At 52.8% G+C, this 26,889-nt stretch overlaps 1 protein-coding gene and 1 long non-coding RNA gene across 3 annotated transcripts in view; both read right to left on the minus strand.

The window, feature by feature from the left end:
• The window catches only part of GALNT17 (polypeptide N-acetylgalactosaminyltransferase 17), a 352,801-nt gene that overhangs the window by 269,812 nt on the left and 56,100 nt on the right, over nt 1–26,889 (minus strand). The gene's annotated exons all lie outside the window — the stretch shown is intronic.
• Nucleotides 4,959–12,315, minus strand: LOC308650664. Of its 2 annotated transcripts, none has more exons than XR_014022378.1 (3): nt 12,076–12,315; nt 11,394–11,658; nt 4,959–10,472 (listed from the first exon to the last, which is right to left on the minus strand). It is a non-coding gene; the product is annotated as an uncharacterized lncRNA (long non-coding RNA). The 2 variants fall into 2 exon arrangements; XR_014022379.1 differs by having other exon boundaries at nt 12,122–12,314.

A 26,889-nucleotide genomic window follows, 5' to 3' on the forward strand; every position in this document is an offset into this window, starting at 1 on the left:
CGTGAATCTGTTCCAGATGGTTAATTACTTTTTATCATTCCTTTTAATAATAGTTAAGAATAATAAGACAACTCGTGTGAAAAATGAGAACACGGAATGAATTAAATTGAAGAATCCCGCACCCATTACCAAAAGAAGAACAGGTTGGAGTTGCACAGAGTCTCCAAACACCAGCTTTTAAAACTAGTGGAGGTCACAAATTATGAGCTACATAAAAGAAATTAATTTCTATGTTAATCAAATAACATTCCCAGAAGTAGTCAAGCAGAGACCGCTCCTCCACCCAGCAGGGACGCTGCAAAGGAGCCCCCCTATCCCTGATGGAGGGGCCGCCACAGGGAGCACCTGGAAACCATCACCCCCCGGGGGACAGAGGGGCCACCACGGGGAGCACTTAAAACCATCACCCCCAGGAAACCCACACCCCAGCACAGGGCCTGGGAGGACAGGAGCCTGGTACTCTGCCTGGTGCTTCTTCCTCCTCGCTTCCTTCCCACCTGAGCCCTCCATGCCACTGAGCGACTGAGGACAGTCTCGAGGCCACGTGGCGTCCCCTTCCCAGGCCCAGAGACCTGCACAAGGCCTTGGTGACCATCACCTCTCTACACAAGGGCCTGTCCCCATGGCCACTGCGGTGCTGCACACCCTCCAGAGGGGGCACTCTCCCCACGAGTGCGGGCACCACCTGGGACCTGCACTGTTGGCCTGCGGGGGCGTCCCTCCCAGTACAAGTCACAGGCTCAGCTCCGTTCCTGACCCAGGACCATTAAACACTTTGTCAGTGGGCAATGGACAGGGACCCTTCCACTGAACCCACTGTGACACCATCTGTCACTGCTGCTGCTGCGGTGAATAAGCCTCTTGGCCACAGGTGTCTGTGTTCTCTCTGGGAAGCTCTGGTTTTAAATCGGACCTAGAATCTTCTCCTCAGACTGCACAGGATGTGACTCTGTGGAAGCAGCAGCTCCGCGTCTCATCCCTGACACCTGAGCCCAGCTTGCCGGGTGACCAGAGCAAGCAAGGACTCCCCTCGGTTCAGTTTCACCCTCTGTGTGCTCAAAGGGGGTGCACACACCCAAGGGGGCCAGAGCAATCCCAGGGCCCTGGGAAGAGCACACCGGGTCATAGTCCCACATTTAAAACCCTGGACCCAGCTGGGCTTCTGAATCAAAACTGGGGTTGGAGTTAGACGGGTAATATCTCTCTCACCTTTCCATATATGCTCTAACTCTCTTATGGGACTGGGCCAGCATCCCAAGTTAACATATGACTAAGATGTACATCTAGTCACTCTAAATGGATAGATAAATCCGTAAGTAGGTGTACATTAGTCAGCTTTCCATTACTATAACAAAATATCTGAGATAATTAACTTATATAGAGGAAAAAAGGTTATTTGGCTCACAATTCTGAAAATTCCAGCCCAAGATCAGTTGGCTTCATTGCTTTGGGCCTCAAATGAGGCAGCTCATCGTGGTAGGAGCATGTGGTGAAGCATAACTCACTTTATAAGCCAGGAAGCAAAACACAGAGGCCGGGACAAGGGTCCCATAGTCCTCTTGGAAGTCACACCCCAAGAAGCCAAGGACCTCCCAGAAGGCCCCACCTCTTAAAGGTCCATAGCACCTCCAAGTACACATCTTTAGTACCTGGGCCCTTAGGGGCCACTCAACCTCCACACTACAGCAAGCCTCATATGCCGGTAGGGTCAGGTCTCACCACCTGAGTTTCAGTACAGTTAAAATGTTTCAAGCCTGAATTACAACCGCTGTTACCTCAGCCCTTAGTGATCTAAAAACCAGAAAAGCAGATTGGGTCTAAGCATGATTAATGCATGCAGCCGCCCTGGGGGCGATTCCCCTGGGGAAGGACGGCGCACCCTAGACTGCTGAGCACCTCCCCAGACCAGAGCAGGCAGCAGGGACACCAGCCCTGGGTCCATCACAGGACCTGGGCAGTGACTGTGCAGATTCTAAGGTGCAGGTTTAACAAAACAGACCCTCACAAAAGGTAAGAAACTTAAAGGTCTTTGCAAAGGGTTGACACCACTAAGACGCAGCTTCAACTGCTGTGCCGGTACACAGTGGCAGTCTAACTTAGAAGCAGCCAGACAGGAAGGAAGCCTCACGCAGGTGACGGAGCCCGTGGGTTCCCTGCCAGCCCAGTGGGCCCGCAGGTTCCCTGCCAGACCCGGTGGGCCCGCCTGGTGCGCAAGGGCAGTAGGACCAGCCCAGGGGCCAGCATACCCACGGCCTCTGCGGTGCTCAGACCCTGCTGCAGGGGCGGTGTGTGCGCTCACACTCGGTGGAACACAGTTAGAGTGCCGTTTTAAGGTTCCCTGCTCAGCTGCAGAAGAGGAGCAGACCCACCGGCAAATCGCTCTCACTTTCAACCGGGACAAGGAGGGACGAACTGCCACCCAGAAAACACGCACAACACATCAGATGCCTGTCCGCAAATAAGCCCTGGGAAAGGCACTGACCACCAGGAGGGTCTCAAGGCTAAGCGCCCGCGCCCTCCTTTCACGTAGAGGCGCAATTTCTGTGCATCAAGTAACAAAAGACTTATAGTAAACCAGCTTCTGAATTCAAGGACTTCTTAAGTGAAACCTTAGTTCCTGGAAACCATCTTGCCACAGAGTGGCTGCTTGGCTTGAAATGAAAACAGGGCTTGGGGCAAGGTCACCGCAGTAGCCACGGGGACCTTATCCCTCCATTCCTTTCATGTGTCACTCCAGGAAGGGTGCAGAAGGCTCCAGGACCACAGTCTCCAAAACAGACCCTCAAGACACAGCCACGCTTCCCCAAGGCTCCGTTAATAGAGTGGGCTGTGGCCTAAATCTCAGCAGTACCCAGAAGTTGGCTGGCATCTGCTGAAGAACTTTGGAAGAGTTGCAAATCTAAAAATATTTTATTTTTTTTTAAAAAGTTCAGGATGCGATGACCTAGTCTCGGAAGATATTTTCAAGAAAAAAATGAAATGTACCTAATTTGTTCCCTTAAGGTAAAGATGACATTTTAAACGATGAATGAGAAAGTGACACTTTCCCAAACACAAAAACTAAAGCCCGCTGCACCGCTGGAGAGGCATTTTGAAAATGGATGTTTGGAAATGTTTCCATGATTAATGATTTGTGGCTAAAAGTGCTGTAATTTGATTTATAAAAACTCAGGTCCGCACATTTAAAAACCTGGGAAATGGATTTTTCCAGCCTTTGACGTGTCTTCCAAATGAAGAATTTCAGCAACTTTTAGCTCCACTTGCTAATGACATTGAAATGCAGCACCTTGCAGTCATTGTGCAAGGACAACTTACTGGCATCATGAGAAATGGAAATTTGCTAGCTGGATTTCAACAGAAACTTTTGCATAAAATATGCAAGGTACTGAAAAACACAGTCTCATAATTTAGTGAGCACCACCAACTATGAACTTCTTTTACTTGATCTGCATATCTTTGGGGGGTACCTTTTCAGCTATTCAAAGCCAGAATAAGTGGATTAAAACTAGACATTTGAATTATTGTATCACAAAGTATTAAATCAAGATTTTAAAAATAATAAAGCATACCCACTAGCATTGCCTTTGTTGGAAATATGACTCGGACTGACATTTTAATGAGAACAAAAAGGCTTTCTGTGCCATTAAATAAAATAGAATGAAAGCCATTTTTTAAACATGGCTTATTTCATCTTTTCCACCTCATGCTTTTAAATACAGCCCATCAGAATTCTACCCATAAAGTTCATAAATAAACAAATGCACAGGCACCGGATGTGTGCACTCAAACATTTGCACCAACAGAATTGCAATTTAAAAAAATGGGGCTGGGGTTGGGCTGAGTGGCAGAGTGCTCACCTAGCATATGCAAGGCCCTGGGTTCAATCCTTAGCACTACGTAAAAATAAATAAGCAAAATAAAGGTATTGTGTCCATCTACAACTAAATAAAATAAATTTAAAAATTAAAAAAAAAGATGAGAGATCACAAATCTGTACAATGGGGAGACCACCCACAGACCCACAGAGTCACTGAGAGAAAAAGAAAATATCAAAATGCTTTTTTTAAATGAAGCGCAGAGTTCTAGGAGGCACGGTTAACCCACATGAGAAAGCAGGTCCATGGCAGGTGCTGCTCAAGGTGGACCTGAAGCGCTCATTCGCAGGAGGTGTGTCTGAGATACGAGCTGCACCTTCCCTCAACCTACCTGTAAACGCCAGGCCCTGCCAGGCCCCGACTCTCCTTTCGTTGTTTTTATTACACAAACGCTGTGATGATGAAGGGGACGAGCAGCTGCTGTTCCTGACTGCCTGACACGCCAGGCCCAAGGCCCATGTCCCCTCTGCTTCTCATGGCATGTGGAGAGGCAGCCTGCCGACAGCAGGCAGGAGACCTCGTGGGGAGGTGCCAAGGGCCGCACCTCCAGAGTGGAGCCCGGGACTACAGCAGGTCCCATTCTGCTCCCTGACCTACCTCCAGGGCCACGTGAGCCTCTGCATTGTCAGAAGGAGGCAGGCAGATGAGCCCATGCCTGGACTGTCCAAGGACAGAGCGGAGGGAGAAGCTGCCCGTTACCACCTGGTGCTCCTCCCACGTGCAGATGGCTCTGCAGAAGCCCTTCAGCAGTATGATGACCATAACGAAGCTATCTGAAAAAGGACAAGTGGCTCTCCTGTTGTCACCATGGAAGCCCATCCACAAGTCTCGTTCCTGAGTGTCCTTCCAGGACCGGTCCGCAGGCATGCATATTGATTATATGTAAATCACAGGACGGCCAGGATTTGACATTAAGCTTCTTTTCACTTACATCATAAAAGGCAGTTATTTCAGATAAATATATGCTTCTACATGATGGTCATAATGACAACACTAATGTATGCATTAGAGTCTGTTGTCCCATATATCATGACCCGGACGACTGTGCCGTCACTGCTGGTTTTTGAGGTGGCTCCTAAATTCTCGGTGTTGGAGCAATGAAGCAATCAGCTCTCACTTGCATGCGGCACTTGCTCTTCTTCTAGATTGATTTCTCCAGGATAAATTCCCAGAAGAGAGATTACTAGTTCAGAGGTATGAAATATTTTTATGGCTCATGAAATGTACTTCCAAATGGCTTTCCAAAAGTGTGAATCTGATGTGAGAGGCCACCAGCTAGCCGGAAGCCTCTGGGTCCAGGAGAAATCTCAACCACAGTGGGCAGTGGTAGAAACGTACCTTTGCAACAGAATTCTGCTCTCTGAACACTTCCCGTGGTCTAGCCTGGCCCTCCCCTATAGGTTCCTGCATTTTTACTGAGCAATCTCTTTACTCTTAATAAAAAAAAATGTTTTTCCATTTCCAGAAGCTAATTTGAAATATTATTTTACTCAGAGACTCCACTTTAATTATCTCTAGCCTTTGCACATCACAGTCAAAACACCTGATCACCTATCCAGTCAGGTCCCCGGGTCCACAGAACTGTTCACCTTCAGACACCCACAACTGGGACTGAGCGTGGGGCTCAGTGGTAGGGTGTTTGCCCAGGATGTCCACAGCTCTGGGTTGGATCTCCAGCACCCCCCCCACACACACACACACACCAGAACTAGAGGATGCATGCACGCTTGGGCTGCCCAGCACGACCCCCTGGGCACTGCTGTTCTGCTGCTCTTCTCCGTCCAGATGGCCTAAGGGCAGTGGACTTCCTTGGAATGCTACAAAGAACGTGGACTCCTTCCCACCTGTCCCCTCCATCACACCCGTGGGTGACAGGTAGTGCCAAATAAAAATGGCAGCCACCGTCTGCCTCCCAAGTCGAGCTGGTTCCAAAATAGCGAGTCTCTCCAGCACCTGCTCCAGCAGCCCCCACGGAACTGCCCACTCAGTGCAGATCACGTGTTGGGGTCGAGGAACCCACAGATTCAGTCATGTCATTCCTTGATGATGACAAAGATCCACAAAGGGAGTGGGTGGGAGATGTGGGTACGTGGGCGCCAAAGAATTAGAATATAATCACTGAGCAGTTTGTCATCCGTGAGCCAGGAAAGGGCTCAAAGCCTGGGGCCTTCGGGAGTGGCTATGTGACACAGGCGGCCTTTCCTGAGGGTCTCGATGCATTCCTTGGGATCCTTCCCTAAGGCCCAACTTGGGCTAGCCCAAGCCCTGGGAGCCCAGCTCTGCCGCCGTCCTAGTCCCTTCAGTCCCACAAGTGCTCACCATCTCTCCTGTTCTCTTCATCACAAGCCCAAGATGTCACCTACAGATGGGGACACGGGAGCTGGAAACTTGCTCAAGGTCACACAGCGAATCGAGGGCTGAGCTGAGGCTCCCTTAGGTCTGTGTGACTCTGTGGGCTCAGCTCCTGACCGCCAGCTCCTCTTCTCCCTTGCAGGAATGTCCCTGGGAGATGACCACCATGGCACCTGTGCCCCATGCTAGAGCTCAAGGCCAGGATCGCTAAAGGGCCACAGACCTGAACCAAACTGCATCTGCATTCCACCAACGTAGGAGGGAGGACGTAGGGGAGCGCGGGCCTCGTGCTTTGAAGGGAGACAAGACAGCACCCAGCATCCTGCTCTGCTCCCCGCGCGCGTGACTGGTTTCCCCTCAGTCACACCATGTGCAGGGGAAGCTGGGAAACACAGGCCTCTTCTGGGTGCCACGAACCCAGAGGAATGCCAACCCCTGGGGGAAATGAGGGGCTCCACCCAGGCCCAGCTGATTCCGTGGCACCCAGCACAAGGAGCACAACAAAGCTGATGCCCATCCCCAGGCAGCTTGTCACCCAAGGGACGGTGCCACCAAAGCCCTTCCCAGCTCAGCCAAAGTATGGAAGCAGGAGCCACTCTCAAGAACTCAGGGAGAACACCACCATTGGCAGAGCCAGCTCAGGGCCCACAGAACAGAACCACCTGACCCCCAAAATGCTGCCAGGAGGTGTATTTGATACCCGAGAGGGTGTCCAGTCTACACCCAGCTCACAGTCCCCGGCCTTGGCCCAGGCAGCTGGGGCCGACGCGGTTCCTGTCTATTTGGGTCTCATCTCTCGCTGGGCAGCAGATATGTGATATGGATCCAAAAGGGTTCGATGTGCTTCCAGAGGTCCACCCTCTAAGGGGAACATGGAAAGGCCACTCTGGGCAGCTGTGGACAGATCTTTTATTTCAATATGTCCAAAGTCTTTGAAAACCTCCAAACTCAAGTAAACTGCGTCCTCACTCCCAGCGATTTCAACATAAGACAAAGGTGACAGCTTTCTTTTAATAAATTCTGCAGATAAACACTTCCTCTTACTCCAAATTCACTTATCACTTTGTTCTTGAAGAGTAATAATGTAAAAGTCATTTTTCTAGCTATACTCCGCATTTCCTAAGTGGTCGGCTTCAGTTTCAAAGTGTGAGCTGGCAAAGTTATTTTTAAACCTGTTTCCAGAGCCTCATCATGTGTCCCAGCTTGTCCCTGGTCTGAGGCCTGGAGTAAAATCCACTCCCGGGCTCTGCTTGGCTGAGCCTCTTCCCACAGACGCTCTGCTCCCAGGAGGGAAAGGCCAGGGGAGTGACATGCCGCTGGGCCTCCTTGGTGCCCTTACCCGCGGGGCCTCTCTGGGCACAGAAGGGAAAGAGCTCCCCGGTCCGTCATCTCCTCTGGCAGAGTAAGCCACTCCCACAGGGTGGTTAAACAATACCTGTCCTCTCACAGTGTTCGTGGGGCAGGAGTCCGTGCAGGAGGGAAAGGACTCCTGTGGCCATTGTCTCTCATGGCAGTAAGCCACTCCAGCCTGGCAGCCAGACCAATGCCCGTCACCTCACAGTGTCTCCACCAGGAGGCTGGGCACAGCTTGGTGCCTCGGGACCATCAGATCTCAGCCGAGCTGTCAGCGGGGGCTGCAGCCTCGTGGGAAGGCTCAATTTGGGGATGAGGGGACTTTCTTCCAGCTCACACACATGGCTGTGGACAGGCTGGGGCCCTCGCCACAGGGGCCTGGGTGGTTCCACGTGAGTATAGGTGTGTGTGTGTGCGTGCGTATGTGTGTGCGTGTGTGCACGTGTGTCAGAGGAGAGAGAATGTACACAAGATGGAAACCACGGTCTTCTTATGACCTGATTTCGGAAGTGTCTAAGGTCACTTCTGGTGCAATGTGGTCACTGGAAGGAGCCAGTAAGTCCAAGCCACACTCAAGAGAGGAGGCTTAACCAGGGCACAGATGCAGCCACAGGGACCAAGGGGGCCGCATTAAAGGCACCTACCATAACTTCCTGTGGTGACATGGGCAGGCCTGTGACTGCATCAGAAAGAGGAAGGAACGCATCATTTCTTGATTGTATTCCGGGCAAGAGCAAAGAGTTCAGGGATCCACAGGGCTGGACGGACCTGTATCCCCCAGCTTCTAATATTAAACCCATCGACTGGATAAGCAGCAAAGGTAGCCAGGTGCCAACGTGGTGGCTTCTGAGCCAGCCCTCCCCCACAGTCCCTGTGCCCTGCGAGACCCAGGGTCACCTACCTGCCTGGAATATGGAGAGTAACCACTCTGGATAGGCTCCTTCAGGGCACCTCCTGCCATGCTGCCTGCCCTACAGAGGGCAGCTGTCCACCCAGGCTGGGCTTGGTGAAGAAGCTTAATTACAGGGTGAATTAGCAGGGGGCCCACTGTGCTGCAGATCTAAGCTGCACCCTTAGGCCACCTTCTAGCCATAATAAAGTAGTTATTTTTGATATGCCAGATCCCTGTGCTTATTCTTCAAGTGATTTCAAACTCATGAGGGGTGGGACGGGATGTCCCCATGTGTCCCCCATCACACATATGGTCATCTGTGTGGTCATCTATTCACACTGCTGCTGCACAGGTGGGTAGAGCCAGAGTGACCCCTGCCCCTGGGAAGCTTGGGAACACCCCCAGCTTCTGTTCAGCCTGCTCACTATGGAGCCCTCCTGTGCACTAGCTCTGGGCAGGGGTCTGGCTGGTCCCAGGTGGTTCCACATTCTGCCTGACCCCGAGGCACCTCCTCGCCTTGAAAGTGCCAATTAAGTGGAAGGGGGTGGGGGGAGCTGGCACTCATGGTGGGGAGAGCCCGTGTCAGCCATTCCTCCCCAGGGGTGTCAGGGGAAGCCTGTTTGGGTGACACTCAGGAACAGGAAGGCTACTTTGTAAATGACAGTTTAGGCAGGATGTGATTTGCCTATGGACTGATGAGTGGGACACTTCTGTGCCACTTCACCCCCAGCTCCCCAGGAAGAACATAGTGGGTGGGACAGGGAGGCCGGAGCTGCCCTGGGAGGCTGGGAGGCCATGCATAGAGTTCTGCCAGGACAGCCACAGCCCAGACAAGGCCCCGGCAGGCCCCACAAGGACACAGTGAGCTCACAGCAGGGACAAACAGTGCGCGGTGCGGATCACTGCCTCCTCGGGTCCGCTCTCTCCTGCTCGTTTCTAATGGTCTGGTCATTACGTCCCCCCCCCGCTCGGCATGACCCGGGTGCAGGCAGCAGGGCAGAATTTGTAAACCCCTGCATAAGTGCAAGGGGGGCAAGGGCAGGCGCCCGCTGAGGGCTGACCTGGACTCCTGTTTTGTGTCCTGTTGCTACTGTTCAAATCCCCTGCAGGGCCTGGGGGTGACCCCTGGAGGCAGAGGGGACGACGGCTATAGTTCTGAGGCAACAGTGCGCCTTTGCCCAGTGCTGGATGGAGGAGCTGGGTGCCCACAGAGAGATGCCAGGCAGCGCCCAGGACGTGGGGTTGCAGAGCCCTGAGGAATGCCCAACAGGAGTGCAGGCCCCCTCGGGCAGACGCTGGCTCTGGGGCCTGGTGCTGGGCCCGGGAAGCACAGCCTGCGCTCAGCCTGGGTTTCCTGCTTTCCTGACCTGGACCTTGGAACTCAGGTGACATTACTCAAGAGCCAGAGGCCCTTCCTACCATTGAACCTCAGTGTGAGTGTCACAAGAGAGGAGAGGACGAGGGCACTGGGAATGGGCAGGAGGGTCACCTGAAGGAAAAGGCCCCTCCCCAGAGCTCCCGTGCTGGGCCGGGGTGAGCACTAATGGCCACGCGCAGCCACCTTCGTTCAGACCCACTTTCTCTGTCTGGGAGCCTGATGGGATGAGAGGACACTCATCAAAGCCTGACTTTTCAGGACATATGGAGAAAAATAGCCGCTGCGTCTTTGTCTTGCTCTCCCTGTTTTCTGGCTGCGGGGAGACAATTCTGTACGATTGCGGTTCTGCGGGAGCCTCTCCTTTCTTCTCCCACTCCCCCTTCCAGCGCTGGACAAAGATTTCTCATTTCATACATCATTTATTCCGGCAGTAATTCCATCCAAGTCACTCTGGGTCCTTAGCAAACAAAAACAGCAAAACGAGGTATTGTTGCAATGTCAGGATGAGAGAGCCGGTACCAGTGCTGTAAGCCACACCCCCGGACAGGGGGCCCTTGCTCTCCTTGGGGTCAAAATCAAACCTCTAGAATCCCGTGCACAGGCAGGAGACACGACTCAATGGCTGCACAGGAGAAGACAAGACACCAAAAGCATTAAAAGACCCCAGCTTCAGCCCACCCTGCATTGCACAGCAAGCCTCCGGGCCCCAGGACTCCGAATCCATCCTCCTGAATGAAGTCTGTTTTGACAGAGGAGATAGAGCTCCAGCCAGTTCTGCTCCATTGCAGCAGGAAGCGCTGTAGGAACATGGTGGCTACTGCCAGGGTGGAAACCAGGATCAGACAACAGCATGCAGCCAGTTTGTGGTTAGAGGTTAGTTCCAGGTCAGCTGCCCTCCGGTCACCCTGACCCCCGCCCTCCCCATTCGGCTTAGCATGTGGATTAAAATTAGCACCAGCACAGCATGCGCTAGCTGAGCTCATCCTGTATCTGCTGAATCCACCGGGGATTCTTGGAATCCCAGAGACCTGCCCTGAGATCTGCTCTGTAAAGAAGGTCCCAGAAGATTCCTTCCCAAGTTCAGTTTGAGATCAGCCCTTCTAGGGTCCAGAGGAAGAAAGAGCAAAGGAATCCTTGGCTGCCACATGAGCCACAGATGAAATCCAGAGCTTCCTCTCATGAATCTGGCTAATTATTACTAATGGGGAAAGCAAATCTGGAGGCAGAGACCAGCTTGAGGACAGGAGGCATGGTCTATGAATGTGGACGGGCTTCTGGCCCGTCCCTTCCTCCTCCCCGGTAGAGCCATGCTTCAGAAGTCCCGAGTCAGTGATCTCACTCTTGCCTGCTGGATCTCCTGGAGGACCTGATGGCAAGGACACAGCTGGGGCCCACCCTGGAGCTCCTGATGCAATGGGCCGGGGATGGGCTGCTAACACGGTCCCAGGGGTACCTACAGTGCTGGTCCAGGGAACACTTTTGAGAACCATGGGCCCCTGGGACCTCTCTGTGGACAACCAAGGGCACCCCCTAGCTCGCTCACTGAAGGGGTCTGCAGAGATATAAGTTCATGGCAGCAAGCACTCAGGGTGCAAGGCCTGTGACTCATGATGAAGATGGTCAGCTGCTGTCTTCTGCAGGGTCCATAGGTAGCATCGTGCCCACCGCGGGCTGCCCAACGTGTCCTTGGTCCCAGTCCCAAATGCCCATCATTCCAGCCCGTCCTCTGCAGTCAGTGGTGGCCACATGACAGAGCTCCAAACAAAGGGACAAAGGGAAAGTGGCCTGACCCTTGTCATGCGTGGGACCTGTGAGAAGTCAGGGAGCCACCCACCTCCTCAGTCTGTTGGCAGGGAGGAGGAGAAAGCTCTTGCCCCCCAACTGGTGCCAAACTCTCTCCTCTTCCTTGAGTGTGCAGCACCCTGGAGCTGTGGCAGCCTGCCTGCCATCGGGAAGTCACCTCACCTGCCCTGCAGCAGCAGCCCCTCCCCAGCCATGCCAAATGCTTCACCAGGAGTAAAAACAAAACAAAACAAACAACCCCCACCCACTTCTCTTGCTCTTGGTGGGCTGCTCCTGAGGCTGGAATGTCCTTCACTGACACGCCAGTGTTCACCAGCATCCCTCAGGGCCCTCTGCCAGCGGGGTGATGCAAGTACCCTCTGCTTCCTTTGCTCCAGCCCCCTTCCCTCCAGCCCCCTGTCCTCCAGCCCCTGCCCTCCAACCTCCTGCCCCTGTATCCACAGCCCATTCTCCAAGGATCTTCCTTACACCTTGGCCACTCGGCCTTCAGCACGGGGTTCTCCCCGCAGCCTGCACAGGCAACGCCAGAGACCTGCTCTGAGGTGAGGTCCAGCAAACGGCCCAGCTGGCCTCTGGCTGCTCGGTCTGAGCCCTTCAGAGACACAGAGGCTGCTCTCGGCTCCCTCCTGTTACTCCCCGTTAGTCAGAGCTATGTCACTGTGACCAAAATACCTGACACAGACACTTAGAGGAGGGAAAGTTTATTTTGAGCTCATGGTTTCAGAGGCGCAGTCCATGTTGGGCCAGTGCCTTAGCTCTGGGCCCAAGGTGAGTGGCACATCAGGGCAGAGGGTGCAGTGGAGGGGGCTGTCAGCTCAGGGCAGCCAGAAAGGAGCAGAGGGAGAGAGGGAGAGAGAGGGAGGGAGAGGGAGAGAGGGAAAGGGAGAGAAGGAGAGGGAGGGAGAGAGAGAGGGAGAGAGGGAGAAGACGAACACAAGCAGCACACGTGGGACAAAAAACAAACCCCAAAAGGACACCCCGTGACCCACCTCCTGCAGCCACGCCCCACCTGCCCACAGTTACCACCCAGCATCCCATTCAAGCCAGGATGGACTGATAAGGTCACAGCTCTACAGGTCCATCCTGTCACTTCGGAACACCCCTGCACCAACAGGAGCTTCTGGGGGACCCCTCATGTCTAACCCACAACAGTCCCCCTTCAGCAGTGAAGTGACCCGAGTAGGACCTGCCCTGCCCCTGGCACAGCCTGTCACAGACACAGCTGAGGAAGGAGGTGGGTCGACCCCATGACTTCCCACAGGTCCCACAGGTGACAGGGTCAGGCCACTAGCACAGAGTTAGTGTCTGCTGGGTTGACTTGGGAACTGGTGGCAGGGTCCAGCCACTCTGTACCTCCTGCTGGGTCATGAGGGCTAGAGGGGATAACTGGGAGACTCTACTCCACCACAAGAACAGGGCCCCACAAGGGTCCCAAAGGGTCCCCACAAGGGTCAGTTTCCCGCCTGACCTTGCTCTTCAGAGCCCTGGCTACCAGAGTGACCCTGGGATGTGACCTGTAGCCTAAGGGCGTGGCTACCAGAGCTCAGCTGCTGTGTGTCTGAGGAAAGAGCCAGAGACCTGCCAGAGACCACTCTGGGACCCACCCTTCCCCAGACCACCACGCCCAGCTCCTCCCCCACCACAGGCCTCCCTTGGTGTCACAGCTCTGTCACATGGCCAATGTTAGCCACAGAGAAGGCTGGAATGATGAGCATTTGGGCTGGACTGAAGCTAGATTGGGCCAAGGCAGAAGGGACCACATGGAACCCCGGGGTCAGGTAGCCTCCCTGGGCTGCCACACTCAACCCCCAGAGGCCTAAGCCAGGAAGATGAGGTGGGCAGCCAGGCCGAGCCCTGTGTCAGATTCTCCAGGATTCTCTTGGCCACCTGAGAGTGACTACAGAACAGCTATGTCCCCTGCAAGAGCCAGGCTGTCACACAGCAGGGATGAAGGGTAGGGTATGGGTCTGGTCCTCAGGCAGCTGCCCTTCTCCAGGAAGGAGGCATGCCCTGACCCCTGCCACCCACTCTTCACCTCACGGGCCAGAACAGAGCCCCATCCAGTGACCCAGCGAGGAAGACGGGACTCCAACAAGACACAGCTCAACAGCCTAATCCGAAAAATCTGAAATCCAAAGTGGCCCTCCAACCTGGGCTCTCTGAGGGCTGACAGGAAGGCACAAGTAGACAACGCCACCTGACCTCACGTGACAAGTCACAGTCAAACCACGGGTGCCCTGAAAGCACTGTGGACATCACCTCCCGGCACGGCCAGGACATATGAGTCGAGTGGACAGAGTCTTCAGGCACGAGTCCCTCCCAGGACACCTCGTTATGCATACGCAAATTCCCAAAATACCAAAAAACACAAAATACAGAATGTTTCTGGTCTAAGCATTTCAGACAAGGGATTCTCACCTCGGATTCATCAAAAAGGATCAAACTGGGGCTCTTCCAGGGAGAGAAAGGCTACTGCGGCCAGAGAATGGCCCCCAAAGACAGCACGTCAGAAGCCCCAGAGCCTCTGCAGAAAGACATGGGAGCCCAGGGGCAATCCTAAGTGTCCATCCAAGGAGGAAGCAGCCAGACCTGGACACACATGGCCAGCAGGAGGCAGCAGAGGGGCAGGCGGAGCAATGTTGGAGAGCTTGAGTTTGGAGAGCTTCTGAAGAATGGGGTGAGGGCCACAGCTCAGGTGGGCAGTGGGCGGAAGAGGAGGAGGAGGCAGGGCCAACCTTCTGCTCCAGGGCCTCCAGAGGGAGCGCGCCCACTGACACCTTGACCTTGGCCCAGTGGCGCTGACCTTGGACTTGCGGCCTCCAGACTGGGACAGGATAACCTCTGTTCTTTCAAGCCAATGCATTCATGGTGATTTGTTACAGTGGTCACGGGAAGCAAATACAAGGCGATGGCCGGCAGACTGGACACCAGCTGTGTAGACTGGGTTCCTTCATGGGGACGGTGCGGACAATTTCCCACCTCTACATATACCCCCCAAGCAAGGCCCTCCTGATTCCTCCTACTGGAGCCCAAGGATGGGCCTGGGAGAGACTCCAAGCTGAGGTCTCCTGGGGCCACTGTTTCTTTTTCCCCTGGGCTGGAGAAAGGAGCGCCCTGGGCAGGAGGCCTCTGTTGGGCACCTCCATAGAGCACGTAGCCTGAGAATCCCGATGCGCCAGGCAGCGGGGTCCTGCCACGCCTCCCTCCACGCAAGGCCCACCCAGCCAGGCACAGAACGCTCCCATCCGTGTGCTTTTCATTATTTATTTATTTATTTTATTGGTTGTTCAAAACATTACAAAGATTGCAGAATCACATTGGTTACACATCCACATTTTTACATAATGCCATATTAGTAACTGTTGTATTCTGCTACCTTTCCTATCCTGTACTATCCTCCCTCCCCTCCCATCTTCTCTCTCTACCCCATCTACTGTAATTCATTTCTTTCCTTGTTTTTTTTCCTCATTCCCCTCACAACCTGTTATATGTAATTTTATATAACATTGAGGGTCTCCTTCCATTTCCATGCCACGGCTCCCACTGGCCCTCGTTAGAATGTGTTTCATTAAGTTAAAATATCAATCCCAGAAATATGAGTTTGCTTGATGGGCAGAGAAGGTTTGGGGACCTCATGCTGCACACCATCAAATCAAATCAAATGGTGGGAGCAAGCGAAATTAAGCCACCAAGCAACAGGGGAAGGAGGGACAATGGAGGACCCTCACCAAAGAAACAAGACCATGGCTTAGGAAAGGAGCCCAACGTCTGTGTCCGTGGAACACAATGGAAAGGGGCGTGAGGACTGCCGCCCGGAGGGGCCTCCAGGGGAGCTCAGGGTCTACGCCAAGGACTCCCAGGAACTGCCCACTGGACCGCAGGCTCCTTCTGAAGCTTAACCAGCAGGACCCGAGGAGGGGTCTCAGGCTGGAAGGAACACGATGACCACCCACCCCAGCTCCCTTCCATTCCAATACACAGGGCTCCTTGGAACACAACCCAGGGCAGCCGCAGACGCTCCGGAAAAGAGGGACGAGGCAAACGTCCCAGCTTCCTTTCCAAGGGAGACCTCAGAGGACCACGGAGCCTGCTCCAGGGTGCTTTCAACTCAGGAGTGTCATCTCCTTGTCACTAGACCCCTACGTGCTGGAGAAGCCAGCTCCCTCAGGCCCGTACAGACCTGATTCAGCCTGGACCACAAAGTCGGGAAATGAGAGCTCCCACATGAAAATCCAGACCCACGGCTCCCTGTTCCACTGTGCTGTGATGCCCTCCAAACTGAAGACCCCATACCCCGGGGTCCCTGAGCCAAGCCCCAGGAAGGGCAGGAGGGTGCATCTCAGTCCCTGAGCCAAGCCCCGGGAAGGGCAGGAGGGTGCATCTCAGTCCCTGAGCCAAGCCCCGGGAAGGACAGGAGGGTGCATCTCAGTCCTGAGTCAAGCCCCGGAAGGGCAGGAGGGTGCATCTCAGTCCGTTTCCTGAGGCTACGACAGAATGCCTGAGACCAGGTAATTACTAAGGAAAGGTCTATGTTGGCTGGTGGTTCTGCAGGCTGGGAAGTCCAGGACCGGGCGCCCTGTCTGGAGGGCACTTGTGCTACTCTGACTCAGGGAGGTCAGTGTAAAAGCAAGGGCAGACGTGGGAAGAGACACAGCCCAGGGGCTGCCCGCGTCCAGCAGGCATGAGTCCACGCAGGAGGCCTCCCCCAGGCCACACCTCCCACACCACTGCCCTGGCCATGGAGCCCCCAGGCATGTGGTAGCCAGGCCACACCCAAGCCCCAGCAGGGAGGGAGGCAAACACCCAGTCCGCCCGCCCAGGCCTGAAGTGGGCATAAACTAAGGAATCACCAGGAAAGCACCTCCTAACAGCTCCTCCCGTTGTTCAGAAATTTAAGTTCTCATGGGAGGGCTCCAGTGTTCTATGACTGACTTCTGTTTTAACTAATTTTATTAATTTATTACTCACAAGTGATATGGATTTGACTTAGAAAAATTAAAGATAATCAGGACAAAATCTGTAACTTCTTACTTTCAAGTGCGTGTTCCCACGTACAGTATTCACCAAGGCAATCACACGTGCCTGGGGTTTCACTCGCCTCCTTCCTAACATAAATGAGCACAGTGAACATGGTGTCCTGCCAGAAACCCACGTGGACATCCCCACTTAACGGCTGCGTAGCAGGCCAATGCAGGAACGTGACCTGATTCACTTGACCAATGGCCCATTATTGGTCACTCACACCAGACCCAATTTGCTTGGATGATGGTAAGGCTGCAGTGACCCTCAGGCACACTCCTTTCCTGTGTACTCACAACTGTCTCCTTATTTCCATGAGATAATTTCCTAAGATGAAATGAGCTGGTCCACAGGAGGCTGCAGAGGGGAGGGGAGGTGGAGAGCTAGGGACTGACGTGGAGCCAATTATGTGCCATGCACATGCGACCGTGTTGAAACGAACCCCAACACTACGCAGAACTGTAGTGCACTAATAGGAAGTTTAAGGGGCGGCTGTCATCCACCACAGGACATTCAGGAAGCGTCTCAGGTGACACGGCACAGGATACTCGGTGTGTGGAAACCCACAGGCAGCCCTATTTATTGACTGGGCCTAATTGGTGTTTCTAAATAAGAGAAGGCCGGAGGCAGCGAGCTCACAGCCTCTAACATCTCTGATGTCAGAAACAGCTTCCAAGGTAACTGCTGCTGTCATTAAGCCGCAGAACACTCTTGCCAGCCTGGGAAGCAGAAAATAAGATGTGCTTGCCTCAAAGTATTTGCAGATCAATTCAGATATAATAATGTCAACTGCATACTCTTCCTGCAAAGTTAAGGCAGCAATGCACAATTCCTGAAGGATTGAGACCATGTTAGTGAGGAATGCAGGTGCCAGGAGGGAAATACATCATAAGCGGGATGACTGGAAGGAGGCCGGGAGTGGGGGCTTCTTAGAGCAGCAACTCAAACAAAGCTCCAAAGTGGTTCTGGGTTTCCTTCTCCAAACGGGGCTAGCTTTGCAGTCCTCTGCCTGTGTGGCTTCCAGGCTCCGCACAGGGCCCTGACAGCAGTTCCAGTTTCAACTCACAGTGGCAAAATGGCTGCAGCAGTTCCAGCATTGATGTTTCAGAGCAAGCCATCCTCCAAGAAATGGGGAAAATTTCCTCTGCTCATAATTCTGTAGAAGAAGGAGGAGGCTTCCCCTTTACAGAGGCCCTAGAAAAGATTTCCTTATTTGTCTTGGGCCCTTTTCTGTCGCCTTAAAAGAATGCCAGAGTGGGAAATGAATAAGGAAAGAAGTTCATCGGGGCTCAAGGAGGCGGCCGCCATATCTGGTGAGGGCTCGTGCCATTTCTACTCAAGGGGAAGCAGAAAGGAAGGCGGGCACGTGGGGGAGGCCACACACTAGGCCACCTGCCTCACACCAGTCTACTCTGGCAGTAGCTGATCCAGTGGCAGCTGACCCAGCCCCGAGGGTGAGCACTCACTACTGAGGGAAGGCTCTGGTTCTTCTCCATGACCTGACCACCTCTGTAAAGCCCCCTCCCAGCCCCTCCATGAGGGCCATCCAGTTCAACATGGGGACTCACCATTTTCAGTCCAAGGCACTGCAGTCTGCGGCTCTGGCCAGGAGGGATAGGCCAGCCACCAGCCTAGGTGCCATGTCGGCCCGAGCACACTGGACCAAGCACGTGAGGAGAGTCAGGTCTCACCCTTGCTGGAGGACAGTAGCCAGAAGCCCCCCTTCCCACAGGCCCTGGGATGGGGACTGTCGAGGTGACTGTGATGCCAGTGTTGGGAGGGTACCGAGCCCAGCCTGCCTGCCTCCACCCAGATCTCAAAACAGGCAAAGAATGTGAAACCCGGCGAGCTGACCAGGTGGGCTGGGGACTCCGCAAAAGGACAAAGGACAGAAACCAGTGGAAAGGGCCCCAGTGGCCGAGCCTGGAGCAAGTTGAGGAAAAAGACAGACAGACAGACAGACACATGCTATTGGTTATACCATAAATAGGATACATATTTAAAAGTCGATATTGATACAAATAAGTGATGGGATAAACGAGCAAACGGGGAAGAGGAGACAACTCCTCTTCCTTACAGCAGAATTCCCACCAGTGTGTGGAAGGAAGAGGAGAGAAATTCACCACTAGAAACCATGAGATCATTACGGCAGGGGTGACTGGCACAGATGCAGACGGCAGCAGTCAAGGTGACTATGTCTGTGGGCTGAAGATGCAGCCCAGGGGACAGCACTCACCCAGCATGCGCCAGGTCTGGGCTCACCTCCCAGTACTGGGGGAAAAAAAAAGTTTTAAGACTTTCACATTTTCCGTGTACTCCCCTAAATATGTGTCAACCACAAAGCGGGAACTTTCCCCGGGAAAACCTGGCAGAAGTCATCTCCTGCAGCCGATGGGCACCGTGTCACCAGCCGGCAGACAGGCGGGCACCCCTGGCAGGATGCCCCAAGAAGGACATGCCCAGGGCACATCAAAGCAATGCCATAGAACACTAGCAGGCTTTCCCCCAAAGACCTGACCGGTGCCCATCAAGAGTCAAGGTCACGAAAGACAAGAGAGACTGAGGGACACTGATTCTAGAAGAGACTAAGAAAACCTGACACCTAAATACAGCACAGGGTCCTGGACTGGATTTGAGGACAGAGAAAGCACTCTCTGGGGGACTCCGGTAAAGTCTAAGCAGGATCCAGGTGCGGTTAGCAGTGAGGAGCCATGGATCTCCGGCGGTGGCAACTGTGCCATGTTACGTAAGATGCCACCGGCAGGTACGGCGCTCCCACTGCTATCTTTGTAACTGTTCTGAGAGTCTAAAATTATTTCAAAATACAAAGTTAAAAATGAAGCTTACGCCAGAGGCAGGAGCACGCGGAGCCGCAAAGGGACAAATTCTGGGTGCCACCCTCCCTCGGGGCAAGCACAGAGGCCAAGGCTGGCCACCAGAACCTCAATAAACCCCAGAATACTAATCCACAAAGATCTATTGAAACCACTTACATATAACAGTGGGTTTTTAAAAACTGCAAAAGGAAGAATAGTGGTGTTCTGAACACAAGCAAATGAGACAGCCAGCCAAAGACTTGAAAGTCACCCCGTGGAAAACAAATGGACCACTTATGAGATCTTCCAAAGAAAAAATTCAGAGCTTATTGCTTTCTAGAGGAGGCTTCAGGCCCTGCCACCTCCTTGGGGTACGAGCTGCACAGTAAGGTGCTTAGATGAGTCACTCTCGACAGAGAAGAGATGGCCAGCAGGGGGGTTCTCGAAGATTGTTATAAAAGAGCAAGACTGGCCTCCCCCGCTGCTCGGGCTTCCTGTCTCACCCTCTCACACAATGCTGTCACACACCACTGTGGTACTAGCTGCCATGTGGTCCCCTCAAAGCCAAGCCAGTGCTGGTGCCATGCCCTCTAATCTCTAAAACTGTCAGCTAAAATAAGCCTCTATTCTTTGTAAAGCACCCTGCCTCAGGTATTCTGTTACAGCAACATAGAACAGACCAACACACCCTCCAGACCCCACCTCCATGACAATTCCACCCAGACAGCTGCTAGGTCTGCCCTGGAGGCTCCAGTACAGGGTCCAGGCACGTAGGGGTGAGGAGCAAAGGGAACAGAGGAAGTCAGAGAGAAGCCTAGATCCCCAAGGGGTTCCAGCCATCATGAAGCTCAACCCCCAGAACGCACACTCGTAGCTTCGAGTCCAGCAGAAGACTGGTGTTTCTTCTCTGGGAAAGCTGGCGGCCCCCCAGGGGAGGTCCACAGACACGGAAACTTGAGCTGAAGCCAGTACGTTCATCTTCTGGGGCAGACATAACCAAGTGCCACAGACTGGGTGGCATAAATGTGGGCAGTTTATGTTTCTGTAGCTCTGGAGGCTGCAAGTTCAAGTTGGAGGTGCCAGAGGGGTTGGTTCCATTCCAAGGCCTCCCTCTGGCTTCAGGATGGCTGCCTGCCAAGGATCTTCCCCTGGACTTCCCTCCACGTGTCTGTCCCGACCTCTGGCAAGGACACCAGTCACACTGGATGAGGGCCATGCTGATGACCCCACGGAACCTTCCTACCTCTCCAGAGGTCCAATCCTGACACTCCACGTTCTGAGCTATGAGGAGTCCTGAGGAGGACATGGTCTAGCCCGTCACAGCCCCCAAACAGCTGTCCCCTGCCTGCTCCCTGGGGCTTCAGCTCCCAGGTGCAGGGGAGCGTCTCAGCACCTTCCTCCCACACGAGGGGAAACCATGCACCCCCGGGCACGTGACGAACAACGATGAGAGTAGAAGGAAATCACAAAGAGGGGAAGAATTGCAGATATTAAAACATTTCAAGAAGTTGTATTGCATAAAAAGTCAGCCACCTCTGAAAGACTAAAGAACAAAACCCAGTGAGAAAGCCAAAGACCAACTAAAACACAGGAAGCAAATATTTGTCATTAAAATAAATATGACGAAAGATTAATATCCAAAATGCCAACAAACAACCTGTCGGAAAATGGGCAAGATATGGGAGCCGGGAGCCGGCTGCCGGGCGCGGCTTCACCGGGAGAGGACTTGGCGCATCTCTCACAGTTTAAAATGGACACCGCGTTGACCGGGCATTCCTGTTTCTAGACTTCTATGTGGAGACGCATATAAATATCTCACAAGGGCTGTGTCAAGGGTTTAATTGCCACTGCGGCTGCAAGAGGGAAAAGCCTCCCTGTCCACCAACAGCAGGTAGTCACGTAAGCCCTGGTCAAGCCTCATTCTGCCCTGCGGCCTGGCCAAGAAAGCATTCAGAGCCATTCCACCAACAGGCAGAGAGCTCAGGACATACTGCTGGGTTAAAAGAACAGAAGCAAAAGTAAACTGCAGAAAAATGCAAAGCAAACAGACTCACTGATCATTTTTTAAGAGCCATAAAAACTCAAAATCTTTATTTCTGTGTGTCAATATTTATGGATAAATGCATAGAAAAGCTTTTGAAAGGTGCATGCTGAACTGTCCACAGGGCTATCAGCTTGGGCTGGGAGGACTGGGAGAGGGACTTTGCTGTCCTTCCCTACTCCGTCACTAACAATGTCCACGTGTGCGGCTCAGGGGCTTCCTGAAAGATAAAGACAGAGAAGGTTTGGCCTGGCTGAGGTGTTGCCCGTGTGTGCAGGATAGTGCCACGTGGTCCCCTGAATGACAACTCTTTTGTATTATTATGTTTTTAAATAAAAAAATAAAGAGAAAAGCATGACTGAAAGAAGTGAGGGAGAAAAGGAGGGCCCAGCAGAGCGACATCGCTATCTCAAGCGCGAGGACCACAGCACAGGCGCAGACAGCCTGCTGGCCCGGCAGGAAGAAGGGGCTCTGCGTCGGGGGAATCAGACGCAGTAGCGTGCTGATCAACGCAGGAGCCCGGAAATAAAACCCGGGCTAATCAAATGCAGGTGAAGCACTATTCCCACAGACGGAAATTACAGCTAAGACTATTAAATTAGAAAAAAACACCCAAAGGTAAAAATAAACTAACACACACACACACACACACACACACACACACACACACACACGGAAATCATAGGGTGATGGTTTCTGGAGAATAGCTTACTGGGCAGTAACAGCGTCAGATCGTCACACCCAGTATCCTCGTGTGAGGACCACGTGACAATCCAAGGGCTTCGTTCCAGTAAAGCAGCTGAGACAGCCAAGGGCTGAGTGTGAGCACGTGAGGGACGGGTACAGGGCACGCGTGTGCAAAGGGACACACACCTTCCCCAACCAGTTCCAGTCTATGGATCTCCTGAAACCCACCAGCTTCAGCGTCATCAGCAGGGGACACCAGAGGCAAGATGTCCCCTGCTGGGGCACAGGGATGACACAGTGCCACCCAGGAGGGACCTGCCAATTCACGCCCTCTTGTCTTCCAAAATAATGTGGGGTCTGTAGCCTCGGAGCCCCCAGATCCTCTGTCCCCAGGCCCCCAGGTGTGGCCCAACGGCCCCTCGAGAGCTCACAGAATCTAACCTGCCCTCCTCACCATGGGAGGCTCCGCGGCCTTTCCCTCTCCATCCCCGAGGCGTGTGGCGGGAGGTTTCCAGAAGCCACGTGGTGGCAGCGAGGACCTCACCTCCTGATGTTATCTGAGATGTGCTTGAGGACCCTGCAGGACAGCCAAGGGGCCTGTGGAGTGGAAAACAAGTGAAACCAGGCGACACACACTGTCTCCACGGACCCTGGGGCACATCCACAACCCTCTCTTTTTATAAAGAAGTTTTAACTTTATTGTCACAATATCATAAAAACAAAGCTCAACACAGAAGCTCTCCCCACTCGCCGACAAGCTCTCCCTGGCTCCCACTGCCCTTGGTGGACCACAGGGCAGGTCACCAGACCCGGGAAGAGACACCACATGCATGATGTTCAATGCACTGCACGGCCATGACTTGCATTTTATTAATAACGCTGTCATCTGCCACTATGCCTGACTTACAAATGAAACTTAATCCCGGCATGCACGCACAAGAAGAAGGCTCAGTCCAGAATCTCCTGGCAGCTGGGCCAGTCTCAGCCATGGGGTCTGCAGACTTCCGAGATGAACCCACACAGGAAGACGGCCATGATGTCACCAGGCAATAGGGTCTCCCAGAGCCACCAGAGACACAGTCTCGTAGCCCACTGTGACCAAATGCCACTATGGGGCCCATAGCTGAAAGAGAGGGTCAGGCCCACGTGGTTTCAGCCCCCTGGGGGTCTAGGAAGGTTTCCCTTGCAGAGAACAGGGACTATGGAACAACAAGAGGACTTAATTTGTTTAGAGTAAGTTACATCAGAGGAAAATATAATAAGAGGCCATTTTGAAAAGTAATGATAATGAAAACAATGTCCAAAAAATAAAGATGACAAATTACTTTGTAATTTAAAAAGAAAAGTAAAATAAAAACAGCATTGATGAAAACTCTTCTGCTGGCAGAAGCTCCACGCACCAGGTCCTCCAGAGGGCAGGGCAGGAATGGGACGAGCTAACTAAATGAACCAACTCCCGGACCCACAAGGCGCTCCGTCAGCAGTGGCATCTGCTCTGGACAGGATGGAAAGCGGAGATTGGAATATCAATCAGGATTAAGCAGACTTAAAAGAACGGATAACAAAATGAGAACACCCCAGAAAAACCGGGGAGCACCCTGGTCTGTAGAACCTCAGATGGATGCAGCACCCCACGGAGAACAGAGAGGAGCTCAAGGGCCCAGGGCGGGCACAAGGTGCACAGCAGGGAGCTGGCCAGCACCCACCTGGGCGCAGCAAATGCCAGGCCAAGAAGCTGCAGGGAGGGGCTGCGGGGGTCTTGGGCAGCTTCCGAGCTTAGTCTGGAGACAATGCAGGCTCAAGACGCTCCTTCCAGAGTCCATCAGCAAAGAGGAAGACCCATGTCTCTCTCTCTCAAGAAATGTCTTCTCAATGCGTCCAAAAGCAAAGACCGGTTCGCCTTTCAAGAAGGCAAACATGTCTTCACCCAGAATTCTCACTGGCCCCTGCCAAGGACAGGGACGCTCAGAACAGAAGCCAACTCCAAGGCCCTCTTGGCCCCACAAGGCCATCACCTAAGAGCACCTGTGACAAGGCAGGCCTAAACATGTGCCACCTCTGGAGGAATCATTCATGGCTCTCGCCCCTTCCTGACCCACCTCGCTTCTGACCAGCCTCCAGGTGGCCACTGCACCTACAGGCCAGCCCCAGAGGCTCTGTGGGAAGGCTGCCGAGCTGAGCAGAGAGAGGCAAAGCAGGCTCAGCCACAGGACCAGGCGCAGTGCCCCAGGGTGCAGAGCCACCAGGAGGCAGAGAGCTCTAGCCCCAGAGGGATGCACGGGGGAGTGGCCCACAGCTGCTCCTCCTCCAGCACCAGGAGCCGATGGCGGGGCTGAGCCGAGCCATCAAACTGAACGTCTGGACACGGGGGTGAGTCCCTGCCCAGCAGCATTCAGCAATATCACAGGAGTAGCAGGCGGGCTGCCCAAGAGCCACAGAGAGCCATGTCATGGGAAAGGGAAGAACGGGGGCCACACGAATGCCCGGGACGATGTGCTCACATCAGGAAAAGGAGATGCCAAAGAGCTCTGAAGACGAACGAGCAGTCAGCACCACAGAGGAGGACCAAGGGTGACCTAGGATAACCACAGAGGATGACCAAGGGTGACACCAATGCTCATCTTTTTTAAAAACTTAATTACTATCTTATGGGGTCAGGGGAGTTTCTTACTAGATTTAATAAATTGCCCGTGAAATCTGTTGCCCGTGAATGAAGGTGAAGGTAAAAGGATACATACACAGCATTAAAAAAAATACAATAAAAACACATATTTTTAAAAAAATATATGTATAGAAAAGTAAAAATGGCTTGGTGACTGAATGTATGAGTCAAAACCCACTTAATAGATTCCTCCAAAGCTATACTAAAACGTTCACGGTACACCAAGAACTGATGACCCCAAACTGGGGGTGTACATTTGTCACAGGAAATACATATGTAGAGAGTCCTAGCAGTGACACAGAGAACTGGAGCCTTGGCCAAGGTGACAAGCCACAGAAACGCTGCTGAGCTCAGGAAGCCTCAGCACACAGCAGAGACACCTATCCCTGTAACCGATAGGACCAAACTAACCGAGAACTAGAGACGCAAACAAAAACGGTATCTCCCTCTTTACAAGAAACAACTAGAATAACAACTGGTGACAGACTAGGTGCCAGTAAGTACAGGAAAGTGATCCCTGCAGAAGCCAAAACTCCTGACCACAGTCTAATAAACGTGCCAATAAAACACAGATTAAGATGTCTAGGGAGAGATAACAGAAAGATCTGTTTTTTCCAAAAATCTAAGAAAACACTGGGGTGACAGGCAACGACTTCTTCCATAGGACTTCCTAAAACCTCGGGAACTCACACCGAGAATGAGTTAGTGGGACGCCGTCGAATTCAAACGCTCCTGCACGCACGGCCAAGCAAACAGCCGGAGTGTGCAGAGGGAGCGTGGAAGGGGAGGATGTCTCTGCCCGCGTCTCTTCCGACAGAGAATTAACATCCAGAATATATAAAGAACTCGAGAAAAGGAACACCAAAAATAAAATAAATCACCCAGCTGGCAGGCACGTGAACTAAACAGACACTTCTCAAAAGAAGTATAAATGGCCAACAAATGTATGAAAAAATGTTCAACATCCTTGGCAACCAGGGAAATGCAAGTCGAAATTACTCCGAGATTCCTTCCACTCCAGGAGAGCACGCTACAGGAACACAGGCAGACCTCGGTCACAGCAGCGCATCTCAACTCAGCCAGTCAGCCCAGGTGTCCGTCACAGAAGAATGCATAAAGGAAACATGGTCTATATGCACAATGGAGTTTTAAAAGAACACATATGTCATCTGCAAAAAGTTTTTTAAGCAAAATAAGCTGGATTCAGAGAGTCAAGGGGCCCATGACTCCTCTCACATGAGGGAACTAGAGAGGAAGGGAAAGAAAGGGATCATGTGGAAATAGAAGGAGAGTGGTCAGGTGGAGGAAGGGCCTGCGGGAGGGGGGAGGGAGGGAGGGAGGGAGGGAGGCACAGGAGGGAGGATGGCCCAATGATGTGCGTGTCCCAATATGTCACAAGGAACCCACCGCTATGCGTGGTTACTATGTACCAAGGACAATTTTAAAAGAAGCAAAATAGAACAGATTATGAAGAAGACGAGCACCCTATTCTTAAAAATCTAACAAAACAAAAACCCCAAGGAAAATTTAAACAAGAAACAGAAACATGAATGCACAAGAAGTCTAGAAATGAGAGAGCAATGCGCGAGATGCAGGGACGTCACCGTGAGTGCCAACCAGACTCACACACCACAACACCCCTGCATCTAGAGAGTCAGGCGGCTTTCCACAAAAGCTCAAGACGTCAAGCCAACGGGCAGAAAACCTAAACAGAGTACTAATTGGAGGGAAAGCAGCACCCATCAAAAGGAACTGCATCCATCTAGATACACAGATTCACAAAACTCTCCAGAATCTGAAAGATGTCAATGAGTTCTAACAAACAGAAGGCTTTGCTGGGTGCTGTAGAGTGATTCCAGAACCAGGAGCAGCGGGCAGGCCACGTACTTTACCTGAAAGTCATCATCCTGCTGTCATGAGACTTTAATAAAAGTCACATAAAAAAGGGAATTGTTTGGCAATTTCATTTTTTGACTGTAGATAAAATATATTGAAAGCTACATTAATCCAC

Source organism: Spermophilus citellus (assembly GCF_964194105.1).
Source record: "Spermophilus citellus genome assembly, chromosome: 6".
NCBI classification, from domain to species: domain Eukaryota; kingdom Metazoa; phylum Chordata; class Mammalia; order Rodentia; family Sciuridae; genus Spermophilus; species Spermophilus citellus.